This window comes from Pseudopodoces humilis, chromosome 1 (genome assembly GCF_049639895.1).
Source record: "Pseudopodoces humilis isolate 2021_Gansu_Grassland_sample_001 chromosome 1, ASM4963989v1, whole genome shotgun sequence".
NCBI classification, from domain to species: Eukaryota; Metazoa; Chordata; class Aves; order Passeriformes; family Paridae; genus Pseudopodoces; species Pseudopodoces humilis.
In genome coordinates, this window is record NC_142200.1 from 37391421 (window position 1) to 37397420 (window position 6000).

Consider the following 6000-nt stretch of genomic DNA (forward strand, 5'->3'; position numbering starts at 1 on the left):
GAGAGGGGTCAATATTGCTGAGTGTGATTGAGTATCATCCAAGCCAGATGAGTTGCAGTGTGGATGTTTGAGTGTGAATAAATCCAGAAACAGTGAAGTCTGATTTCAGGGTCTCTCCATTATTTAAGTGTTGTGTGAGGTACAGAACTAGCTCAGAATAGCAGGAGGAAAATGGCAAAACAACACACTAAATTCTCAAGAGCTAAACATGGTTTGAATTGGTAAATCATTAATCCAGAAAGTGGTGTTTGGAAGAAAGCTGGATTTAGCCTTTTTAAAAGATGAAGTTACTTGCTGTTTTCTTCAGAAAAGCAGGTTAGCTTTACAAGGGTCTTAAAAACAATTAAGGAAAAAAAGAATGTTAAAAGATGAGCATTAACTGAGTTGTACGTAGAAATCAATAGCTTCTTGTTTAAACAACTATGGTATATCAAAATAAAGATAAATTAATCATAATGTTTATTTCATGGTACCTATTGTATCTTGTAAATTTTCTAAGTATGAGGGCAGTATACTTGTACTGAAGTACTTTGCAATACACTAATGTGACAAGCAAAATTCTTAGCCAAAGTCTGAAACATAAGGTTAGCACATGAAGCTTGAATGCCTTTACAGTTATGCACACTTTTTTTCTCCTCTTCAGTAAAGCTCTCTGCTAGAAGGAACAGGTGCCTCTTTCTCAAGACCTTCAGCTGCAAGAGTTGCTTCCCTGAACCAGCTCTTTCCCATTTCTTTTCCCAGTCTTTGTCAAGAGGGGTCCAGAAGACTGATAGTTTTAGGTTGCATGAGAGGTTTCACTTCCCCTTTGGCTTAGAGCTGGCAGCAGTGCTCTCTCCCTACCTCTGCACCCAGCTGGTGTGGGATCCTACCAGGACACAGACTGAATTGCATCCAATGTCCTTCTGTGGTGTGGTGTGAGAGAGGGTTTATTTAAAGCAGTTCTGCAGAACATGAAACTACACCACTTTCCAAGCTTCTCTTGTTCTTCCTCACTTGGCATCAGTGAACAGCACAACAGGCAGCTCAATGTGGCCTTATACATTGTCTAACCCCAAATGTGCAATGCCACCCTGGCACTCACCCACAGCATTCTTCCAGCAGAGCTGCAGCTGCATCCCAGGCACTGATACTTCCAGGCCCAGCTTTGAAGAATGCATTAAATACCCTGGCAAGGGCAGATTGGGAAAAAAAAAGGAAAAATAAATCAATCTGTGTTGCTGCATCAGAGCTGCTCAGAAAGGGCTTGCCACCCTCCAGAGTTATCAGCTCTTGCTGCTAATAGGTATTTGATCATACTTATATTGTGTGTATGGGTAGTGACTGTGTCCCTTTCTATGCTGGCTGTTCCAAGAGCTTCTTTTGACAGCTCAGACATGAAAAGATTTGTTATTTTTTGAAATGTAATGGTAGAGGTTTTATACTTTGGGCCGGAGTGTCAGTGGAGGCTCTTTGGTGATGTGTGCATTGGAAGTGACAAGCAGTGAATAACTGACATCAGGCATAAGTAATATTTGTAGTCTGACTTTGATATGTTATTCTTTAAAAAATCCAGTCTGTAAATACAGTCTACATTTGTTAGCTTGAAAGGAGGGAAAGGGGATGAGTGCAAATGCAGAGGAGAGAAATAACCATGACAAGGAGAAAAAGCAAGCAGAAATAAGCTGATAAAGATAAAAAGGAGTGGAATTATTAAAAGAGAGAATATAGACATACAAATGGATCAAAACTAATATAGAATTCCTAAAAAGCAGGAGAAAAAACAAGATTAAAAGAATCACAGTGTAACAGATCAGAAAAAATAAAAATGTGGTTTACAAACTCTAATCTGAATTCCTATACACAGCCAATAATGACTTCAGCACCCTATTAAATAAATGTGTTTTTTGTAAACCAGGTATGTGATGAAGCCCCACTGTTTGTGACACACTGGTTTGCAAGTAAAATGCATTGTGTAAAGGTATTTAAACTATGCACCAGGGTCAGGCGGGTACGTGAAGTGCAGAAGCAATTTGGATGGTGATGAAGTCACACCATAAAGCAAATATTATGATTAACCCCCATAAGAACAATGCAGTTTTTCAGCAAGAAATTACTTATTCCAGGGAAGACATTTGGGTGAACTTGTGGGGCTCTTTCAGAGACTCCAGTGAAGCCTATGACTGTATTTTCATTCAGACTTCGTTTTTCTTTGATTATTATCTGTAGACTCTGGCAATGAGACCAATAAGCTATAAGATGGTATATACTTTTCCTAAGTTCATTCAACACTGACAATTATTTTCTTCAAAAGCAGGAGCAGGTATAATCAAGCAGGGAACAAATCTTTTTAGTCATTGAAGTATCTTCCAAAAGGAAATATTTGACGTGGGGAAAACAGAAGAGAGAGACACGGGGCTCCTAGAGCTGGTCAATGGCTGAAGCAGAGTATCAGGTCCCATGTGGTGGTCTTGTTAGCACTCCCAAACAGCATTTTAACATAGAAGAGTTGTCAGATAAAACTTCACATCAGTCAGCACACTTTTTCAATTTACTGAACACAGTAACAGGAGAAGTATGCAAATCAGCATGTTTAAATGGCATAAATCATAGAAGAGGCACACTGTATATCTACATTAAAAAAAAAAAGCCAGCAACAACAGGATTTTAATATTGTATTAAGGAGGTGGAACATCAGCTGCCTATTTTCTGTACTTGGCTGCTTATAAGACTTAGTTGCAGCAGAAAAGTCATCCATTAAGCTTTTACAAAGGGATGGAGCCACAACTGGGTATGGCAGGGTAAGGACCGCACTCAGCTCCACTTCCAGAGCAGCCGCAGGTGCTGAACAGCCTCCAAATGTTTGTCTTTCCACAGCTGGGAATGGAGATGCCACTATTGAAAACATCCTTTCTGTGCTTCTGTTCCAGGAACTGAATAAATATTGGTTATTTCCTCATTTCACAGGCCCTCTGCAAAATGATATTATAAAGAGTGTAAATTGTCAGGAAATCTTGGTGAGGAGGCACTACACAAAACTGGGCATGTAGTACCTTATTATTTAATAGATTAAGTAAAGGAGTCATAGCTTACTTGATTGCTGAGCGCAGCAATGCAGGTGTTTATTTCACACCAAACAGATCTGTTGTAGATGTTTGTAAAAATGGCAGTGTCTTCTAAATTTATCTCTAAAAGGGTGTGCAAAATAACTGTAAAAGAGTGGGGATTTTTTGTGAGGAAAACCACTCTCTGCAAAGATATAGTGTAGCATTATAGTTATGTTACAGAATATGAAAGTATAATTTGCAACAAAAACTTGTCCATAAAAAAATTATTTATTATTTAAATAAATGTATTTAATTTTTAAATATTTTTACTTATTCTTTCTTTTCCAGAATTTTTGAAATTACTCCTGAAGTATTCCCAGTTGTTAAAATGGCAGATGTTTTATGAAAGGTACCATATAAGGGGATATATCCTACTTTACTCATCAGCCATTTTTCACTAGCAACAAGGAGATTTTAGGTGAATGAAATGATGGGAACTATTGGTGCATGTGAAGAGAGATTGGATTCTCATATTTTATACCCCATTAAAAGAGCCCTAATACAATTCACAGTTTCAGGAAAACCACTGTACAATATTTAATGGTATATTGTCATAAATTATACATGGAATTTTACTTGCAATCATAATTCCTAATTTTACAATGTTTAATATAAATAAAAAGCACAACCGGACTTCAGAAACATGAAACATCCTTTTTCAGGTGTGCCTCCAACTTAATTTGTGTTTAGTCCATATTTTCAGTAATAGACTTCAACTACCACTCAAGCATTTTCCTGCTTTTTGACCAGGTGTATGTAATATTCATAATCTATTAAAAAACATGGAGAGAAGGCCTTTAGGAACCTTTAGGAACATATTTTTTTTTTGTTGTTAATGCTGCAGATTTAAATTTAAATATATATTCAAGATGAACATTCAGCTTCAGTTGGTTCAGTTCTACATAAAATTAAGTTTCTTTCTGAGATATGTAAAATAACTAAGAAGGCTGCATACAGCTGATTTCAAGAAGAAACATAAAAGAATATTCTTGCCTACTAAAGTTTACAGCTTTTATTTATTGTCTGCCTCAGTATATTATTCTCTGTCTTACTTGGTTTTGCAAAGCTGTTGTTAATGTGTTTTATTCATAAAATAAAGCGACAAAACCATGGTGTGAATCCTCTTGACTCCATAATAAATCATTGCTTGTTTGCTGTAGTCTAATATGTATTTTCAATAATGCAGAAGCAAGCTTAGGTCCTTAGGTAAGAAAAATATCTATATAAAGCAACTGCACTTTCACCAAAAAAATCAAAACAAACAAACAAAAAAAAACCAAAAAAACACCAAAAATATTTCATCTCTCTAAAACCCTTTGCACTTTGAATACTTTTGGGACTTTCATGTGTGAGGTTTGCAGATGCCAAGTTTCCCTTCATACTCTGTGCATTGCTGTGCAGGGTCATTAAACCAGCCAGGCACAGTTTGGTTTTGTACCCACAGATTGAAGGATGGCGAGAGTAATACATGTTGTCCTTTGCCTTTTTGTTAAATTTGAGGTTGGTTTGTAGCAACATCTACTTCCTGTTGCTGAAAGTAATTTAAATATACCAGGCAGGAGAGATTGTACAACTGTTGACTATATTGTGCTTAGTCCCCTTCTTAAGAAGCATGAAACACCTTTTAATAGATGGATAATAAGCTAAGACTTCCTCTTTTTTAAAAAAAAATTCCTTCTTTTCATTTTTTGTTGTTGTATTGTACATATGGAATGTGTTAAACTCAATGTGTACCCTTGCTAAAAATACCAAATATTCAGAACACAGTCTGAAGTTAGAACCTCTCATGTCTGAATTGCTGTCCTATGTTATGCTACAAATTGCTACTATTCATAAGAAATCTTTAATTATCAACAGCTATCTTCCTAGCCCTCAAGTGACTTTCAATGAAAGCATGTATTCCTTTTGTATAGTCCCTCAAATTTCTTCCCATGTGTTAATCTTGACATTTTGAAAGATTTCATTTTTGAAAACTTCAAAGTATTTTGCAACATTGGCTGTATAAGAATGCTTGCTAACTTTAAATATTCCATATTTCTAATATTAAGAGTTTGTCATTACATGTGCCACTAGTAGAAGAAGTAATGGAAGTTCTCTCCACCTAAATTAAGTTCAATCATAAGAAGGTGCTGAATCTCACTTGACCAAAATGGGCTACAGAGTACATTTTCCTTCATGAGTCCAGGTCTGTCTTGGCATACCACCTGAGTTCTCCTTGAAGGAAGGAGTATAACAACCATCTCTAGGAACACAGTGAATCAGATATAAACTGATTCTGCCCTCAAGGGAGTCATGTTCTGTAATTACCAGCATGATTTCTAATGCTAAAAAGACTTTTACAGTTGAAACTGTTGTCATTTTGTGTTTTACCCAGGAAGCACCTGGGTGTTGCAATGTGGATGTGACAGTTGCTACCTCTTTGGTCAAGTCTGCTAGAAACACTGTAGATACTTTGATTTCCTCTTTGTTTCCTCTCTCTTAAGTCTCCCCCATAAGAAAACCCATAAGGAGCTTCCCACATTCCCCCAGCATCAGAGCACATCTGTCAGCTAAACATCAAGAATCTTCTCACACCAGACCTTTGCAATTCATGGTGTGGCTGCACCAAGTGACAGTACAAAGCCAGCTGCTGGCCCCACCAGAGTTCTTATTGCTGTGACACCCCATAACAAAGGAAAAACATGGAAGGGGGAAAACAGTTTTCAGCCACCATTTCTCTGTAGAGATATTGGAAAGGTCACACCTGTGGTTAAGGCAAGAGAAACCAATACATTTTTCCTTCTGAAAATTCACAATTGTACCATGGCAGAAAAATCAGTGAATGAGAAGTGAATGAAGTATTCCATTGTGCATCTTTTCTCCATATAGAATTTATCATCTTTCAAAGCTTGAAGAAACCTTTTTTTTCCCCTCTGAA